The sequence below is a fragment of the Nicotiana tabacum genome, chromosome 17 (assembly GCF_000715075.1).
Source record: "Nicotiana tabacum cultivar K326 chromosome 17, ASM71507v2, whole genome shotgun sequence".
Taxonomy (NCBI): Eukaryota; Viridiplantae; Streptophyta; class Magnoliopsida; order Solanales; family Solanaceae; genus Nicotiana; species Nicotiana tabacum.
The window spans coordinates 83,270,128-83,277,887 of NC_134096.1; the positions used below are offsets into that span (position 1 = coordinate 83,270,128).

At 35.9% G+C, this 7,760-nt stretch overlaps 1 non-coding gene across 1 annotated transcript; it reads left to right on the top strand.

Annotated features, from left to right (window-relative positions):
* Positions 1-7,438: 7,438 nt before the first annotated feature.
* On the top strand, positions 7,439-7,545 carry LOC142172181 (small nucleolar RNA R71). The gene has a single exon (XR_012701558.1). It is a non-coding gene; the product is annotated as a small nucleolar RNA R71 (small nucleolar RNA).
* Positions 7,546-7,760: the final 215 nt, after the last annotated feature.

A 7,760-nucleotide genomic window follows, 5' to 3' on the forward strand; every position in this document is an offset into this window, starting at 1 on the left:
CCCTTTTAGATACCGCAATATATGTTTGATTCCATTCCAATGTCTACTTGTAGGAGTAGAGCTATATCTTGCTAAGACATTAACTGAAAAAGTTATGTGAGGCCTTGTAGTGTTAGCAAGATACATTAGTGTACCAATTGCACTAAGATACGGTACTTAGGACCAAAAAGCTCTTCATTATTTTCATGAGGTCGGAATGGATCTTTATTTATATCAAGTGATCTCACAACCATTAGGGTACTCAATGGATGTGCTTTATCCATATAGAATTGCTTTAAAATATTTTCAGTGTATGCTGATTGATGAACAAAAATTCCATCTTTCATATACTTAATTTGTAGACCAAGATAAAATTTTGTCTTTCCAAGATCTTTCATTTCAAATTCTTTCTTTAAACAGTCTACTGCTTTAGGAAGCTCCCCAGGAATTCCAATGATATTTAAATCATCAACATATACGGGGATTCTAACAAATTCAGATCCAGATCTTTTTATAAATATACAAGAACAAATTGAATCATTCTTGTACCCTTCTTTCAACAGGTACTCACTCAGACGATTATATCATATACGCCCTGATTGTTTCAATCCGTAAAAAGATTTTTGAAGCTCTATTTAATAAATTTCTTAGAAACCTTAATATGCTTCAGAACAATTTAAATCCTTCAATGATTTCCATTACACGTATATCAAATTATTCATGTATTGCTAGATTAAAACCTGAAATGACTACATCAACCACGGGAGAACATGTCTCTATATAATCAATCCCCGGATATTTAAAATCTTCTTGTGACACAAGTCGTGTTTATGTCTATCGACTTGACTCTTTTCAAACAATAACATATTTATACCTCCACTGGCTTTATACTTTCAGGTGTTGGGATTATCCGTCCAACTTCACATTTTTCAGGTGAAGTCAATTTTAATTACGTATTTTTCATTTGGCCAATCATTTATCAGTCCAAATTTCATGACAGATTTGAGCTCAAGATCCTCGTCAATAATATTGAGTGCTATATTATATTAACAATATCATCGATGATCATTTTATGTGGGTTCCATTATTACCCAATAAAGATATAAGTTAATGAGATTTCTTTATCTCATTATTTTCATGTATCTGAGCCTCTCCCATGAGGTCTTATGAAGTGTTATGGCGTGGTGCTCTTCTAGAGCACTTGCCTCCTTATTATGACAATTTTGAACATTTGCTCCTCTCCTTCTTCAAGGAGCTTTAACTTTGGAACCGATTAGTCTATTACGCTTTATGCATGCCATAAAATCTATCCATCAGGGATGTTATTCTATTTGGAGCATTAGTAGCTGAAATATGACATTTAGCTTTGGGTCAGCAAATGCATCTGGCAATAATTTGCAAATGAATTATCACTTGAACTTCAAGTTCATATTTTCTTGTACGAGGATCTATATGCATTCATAATAATTCATTCCACGTATCACTTTTTCAGCTGCCCATTTTCTCCCCCTAATGTTGGGATCACCAACACATATCTCCAACCTTATTTGGAGACCCATCTTTGCATTGTGGTGGAACAATTAAATCATATATCACATTCATATTTCTAGATGGAAATTATTTTGTTCCTGACCCTGAACCAATTGTGATAGGGAGAACATATCATAACTTGTCTAGATACGTACAAATGCTGTTGTATATTAAATAATACATCACATACCAAATTTTATTTTAGGAGTTTTATTCTCATAACCAATGGTTTTAGCTATAATTGGAGGCATACAATTTCTGCTAAACCAACTTGGATTTAAACCAGCATTATCAAGATAAATTATTATAATTTATACTCTGGAACTGTGCTATAATAATTTGAGCATGCAACCTTGCAAAATTCAAACTGCAAGTTGATAACAAATGCACATGTGACCATAAAATAGATGCATCTATTAAAATCATATTATAGTAAATGGTCCACATGGCAAGTGACTGGGCCCATATATTTATTACCTTTTATTTGTTCCAGAAATCAAGGGATTCAATTTTAACCTCAATTAGTATATCATGAGAATACGCAACATAAGAGAATTCTTTAAGAATCTTTTATTTCTTCAATATATGCCAAGTGAATTCTCATTTAATTTTCGCATCATAATTGAACCATGATGACCAACCGGTTATGCCAACTAATATTTATTTTAGTAAACCTCTAGTTTACTTGTGGCTTGTGATTGCATCATCATACTTATACTTGTGTAGTATAAATAGAAAAAAAATTAGGTAACCTTTCATATTTACCCGGTATGATTATAGTAATATAAAGATATTCAATCTTCTTTTCATTTATAGTCTCAATATGCCAATCACTTTGGTTAATACATTTGAAACTCAAAATGTTTCTTTTGAGACTTACTATAATATCAATGTCATGAACAATTTCATTCATCCGATAGTAACAAATTAATTCTTCCGTAGCTCTTAATTGATATTCTACTGTAAGATCTTTTGTCACACCATCCATATAAAGAATGTCTCTTTCACGGAGAAAATCATATCATAATAAATTGTCATGGTCAAAATCATCATAAGCAAAATTATTTCTTGCTTTAATTTTGCCTTTAATAACTTTTATAAGGCATGCCAAAATATTTTTGGCGTATCACATGTACCCGACCAATGACATATTTGTGTAACCATGACGAGTGCAAAATATACACTTAAATTGTGCTCGCTAGTCAAAGATAGTATAGTATAATATCGTGTCCACGGGGATTGGAGTTAAATAGTATTATCACAGTTTGTAGCTAGAGTGCTATCCAGGAGGATCAACAGTTGAGATTTATGTGGTTAATGCTAAAATTTATCTAAGAATCTAAAATCTACAGCTATTGACTAATGACAATCGAAGCAAGGCCTAAGCAAAAGAAGATATCAATGGGAGAAAATGGGATTTTGATAGGATAGGTGTAAGATAATTGTCTGGGATTTACTCTAGATAATTCAGTTCTAATGTTCAAGTGAGTCTCTCGAATTCAATTAATTATCAGTACAATTATTTAGTAGAAACTCCTCTCTCGATTAAGTCTCAACCTCTCAATATGAACCAATTTAAGCTCTGTGAAAATATGCAAGAATGCATAATAGATCGGTCTTTAGAAAAACCTCTTTCGATTATTCTCCTAGCTAGGTTTAATCAATGATTCAACTAGCCTTTTTCGATTACTTAGAAGAATCTATGAACTTAACCAACAATATAATGAAAAGATATCACAAGTTATGCCTCTTTCGATTATAAAAACAAGTGAATATAGATGCAATAATTAAATCTTCCAAAAACGATTCAAGTACATAAAATTAGAGTTATAATCCACAAACAATCATCAATACACCAAATCCATCAAAACCCAAAGGATCTACTCCATAGACATGGAGAAGTTCCTCCCAAATGTAACTAAAGTATAGGAAAACACAAATTCAATCCAAACCCGGAGCTTAAGTGAGGAAGGAATGATGAAATCCTTGTGCTTGTGTTCTTCCAACTCCTCCTTAGCCTCCTTGGCCTCCTTAAGTCGAAATTGTGTCAAATGTCCCGAAAATGGTATTTTCCCATGTATTTAAGCCATTCCCCAATAATCCCTGGACGAAAATACCCCTTTTTAGCGGAAATTAGACGATACTCTAACAAATTTGTACTACCGCGCCGCATGCCGCGCCGCACCATGCGACGCGGTAGTGGATATTTCCAGTACGATTTGTAATTTGAGTTCTGGGCATAATTTGAACTAGCGTGTCGCACAGTGCGTGGCATAGTGCATCGCATTAGTGCAAATTTCTCAGTGTACGGATTTTGCTTCGATTTTGACATCCAGACTTGGTCCTCGACCCCGAACATGATCCCGGCTTAATCCCTTGGTCTTTTACTCAGATTTCAAAGCTTCAAATCTCTCGAATTAGCTCCATAACATCTACATCGCTCGGAATCACTCCTACAAGGTATAAAACACACAATAAGTACAAAATACCAGCGATTAAAGCTCAAACTCAGTTAAAGTGCAGTAAATTAGAGTGAAATAAGCGACTAAAACATGTAATTATAGCCTACCATCAATACCCCACACTTAAACCATTGCTCGTCCTCGAGCAATCAAACTACACTTAATATAGACACGACATTTTTAAACAACTCTCACAACAATTCACACCAAGAATAATTAAAATTGATTAAGCACAATACCGTAACATCGTAGCTTCAAGATTTGACTCAAAAGCACCACGCATTATTTATAACCCGCTCACTTACTCTAACACAGAGGTCAACGACATTACCTTTCTTTCGTGAATCAAGTGCCCTCACACAACAATAGAGAGTAGTTCCAAAAATAATAAAGCTTAAGAACAATTAAGAACTCAAGACAGAAAGAATTCACTCAGACTTAGAAGTAATATTCATGTGCTATACAAGACGTACCATAAGCTTTCCCGTAATGTATTACTATACAAATTGAGCTCATTCAATCAAGGATCAAGTAGGACTTTATTTGGTTGTAATGTAGGCTGTGGGACGGGAACGATACATTTGGATATATTGACTACACCTCCCTAAGCACTTTAATACATACGTTTCATTGTTCAAAACCCCACACATATGTCAAGCCATAACTCCACCTTCACATCAATATACATTAACTCCCAACCTCTTTAAGCACAATTACATCAAGAGTTACCACTATCATGGAATATTTTACACAATCATATAATTAATGTTTTTTTCTTTTTTTTCTTTTTCAATTCAAGTGGATCTTACTTTTTTAATACAGTGCACCTTTCTCCTTATTTCATTAGTTCCACTCAAAAGCCAAACCAACACCCCACACTTTAACTTTTACAAAGTTCATAACAAATTCAAGTGCTCGCGGGAGGTAAAAAGGTTCGAATAGATGGTCAATTCAAACAAATGGTTAAGGCTTGCAATGTGGTTGCCAAAGAAACAAGATTCCAGGCTCAAAAGGGGTTAACTAACATACATATCAATTAGGTAGGTACAACATATAACTGGCTCAACAAAGAAACACCTATATCACTTCCAATACTGAATAAAACTATTATTTCGCTTTGCAAACATACCGGGCAAGTTCTATACATCAAATTCAATGCACAAAATACACGAAACCTCTCACACACATGGCACATAACTCACTCAGGATCGGACTCATCGAGACACTCTAGTCAAAGCAGTTAAGTAAAGTTAAGATCATACAATTTAATGTACTTATACAAGAGTCAAAAACTGAGCATAAGCGTCACAACTAAAGCACTTACTATTCTCAAGGCATAATAAAGTCAAGAGATATTGCTTTCATTTAAAATAACATTACAAGATCTCCTACTCCTAAAATAATAAAACTAACTACACCTGGTTCAAACAAAAACCTTGGAAAAGAACCGCGGCACAAAGAAAAACCAAGGGGAAATTCAGACGTTACCTAACAAAAAAATCTTTTATCTTTTTCTTTCGACTTAATCCCTCAAGAAACCTGTCGAATGACATCCATTGTCAGGAAAAATCAAAAAATTTAAAATTTTCAATCAAATGAATTACAAAAATACACATACACATAGACATTTATGCATTCTATACATATATACATCCCCACCCTACACTTTAAATTGTGTCATATCCCTATGACACACAAATAAAAAGGAAGAGGTAAGGAAATCTTCCCTGAACATCTAGTCGGGGTTTGAGTCGAAGTTGGGCTCCATCCCTCGCGCCCGACCTAGTGCACTCATCCATGTAGATAGCATCTTCTCGGCCTTCTTGGGATACACCCCACACTGTTCTTTCTCACTCACTGTAGCCTTGTCTTTTTCGCCCTTCACTTTCCACACAACACTAGCAGTTAGCTTCTCCCATTTTACCCTCGTTTCTATATCCATCTCAAAAGTCACATTCTCCTCCACTCTAAGCATGAGTTTTCTCTCATGTATATCTAATATTGCTCTACCCGTTGCTAGGAATGGTCTTCCCAGGATGAGAGGGATCTCCTTGTTCTCTTCCATATTAACCACTATGAAATCCACAGGGAATGCAAACTTATCTACCCGAACTAAGACATCTTCAACTATTCCCTCGGGTATTAGAGTCGTTTGGTCTGCCAGCTGCAAAGATATTGGTGCAGACCTTATCTCTCCAATCTCCTTCTCTGGTTTCCTATAAATAGATAGATGCATTAAATTAATTAAGGCACCAGAATCACATAGAGACTTATCAAAATTAGTAGTGCCTAAAGAACAAGGTATGGTAAAACTCCATGGATCTCCACACTTTTGTGGGAGTTTGTTTTGCAATATTGCACTGCAATGCTCTGTGAGCTTGGCCACTGAGGTCTCTCTATTTTTCTCTTCTTTGTCAGGATCTCCTTCAAGAACTTGGCATAAGCCGACATTTGTGAGAGCATTTCTGTGAATGGTAGGTTTACATGAACATGTTTCAGCACATCTAGAAATCTCTCAAACTGTTTGTCCAGCTTTTCTCCACTTAGCTTTTGGGGAAAAGGTAGTGCAGGCATATGCTTGCTAGCCTCAGGTTCCTCTCTTCTCGAGTTTTCTTCCTTCTTTTTTTTGACACCACTTTTCAGCTGCTCCCCGCTTTCTTTTTTATGTCTCATATCCTTGTGGATTGGGTGAGATCTTTCAACACTTGCCCACTTCTCAAAGTTATAACATTCACTATTTCTTTGGGATTTATTTCTGTATCAGACGGGAGTGTTCCTGGAGCTCTCTCAGACATTAGAGTAGCTAAGTGCCCAACCTGTCTTTCTAGGCTTCGAAAAGATGTACCTAATTCTTTGATAGCTGCATCATGGGCATCAAGCCACTCATTCGTCTTGATAATAAAGGTCTTCATAAGATCTTCCATGTTGGGTTGATTCGACTGTGGAGGTTGATACTTTTGCCTCTGCTGATTTTGAAAACCTAGAGCTCCTTGTTCCTCGAATCTGGGGTTGTTTTGTTGCCATGCATTTGCAGTACCCCAGGTGAAATCCATGAAAACCTGGGGTGCCTCTGACCCATTGCATTAAAATTATAGTTTCCTACAACATTCACTTCCTCAGTTGAGGCTTGACACTCATGAGTTGGGTGTCCTCTTCCACATATATTACAAGTTGCATGGTGTACATTTTGCATCGAAGCTACAATTAGCTTTCGTATTTATTTAGACATAGCATCAAGTTGTACTTGCGCAGATGTAGTAGCATCAACTTGGTGAACACCAGTTGATTTTCTTCTTTCTACACTATCAGAGGGCCACTGATTAGCATCTTCGGATAACTCATTGAGAATTGTAACTATCTCCTCTGGAGTCTTCTTCATAAAGGGGCCTCCAACTGCATTGCTCAATGTTCTATGCGAGGTCGGTGTCAATCCATCCCAAAAATCTTGGAGTTGCATCCAGAGTTCAATTTTGCTATGTTGACACCTCCTAACTATCTCCTTAAACCTCTCCCATGCTTCAAAAATAGTTTCATTCTCTTTTTGGCAGAAGTTATTGATTTCTCTTCTAAACTTGCCTGTCTTAGCTGAGGAGAAATATTTATCAAAAACTTTTCTGGTCATTTCCTCCCATGTTCTAATTGACCCATTTGGCAAGCTTCAAAGCCACTGTTTTGCCTCATCTTTAAGTAAAAAAGGGAATGCCCTTAAATACACTGCATCTTGTGACACCCCATTATATTGAAAGGTGTTCATAATCTACTCGAAGTCCATAAGATGCGTGTTTGGAT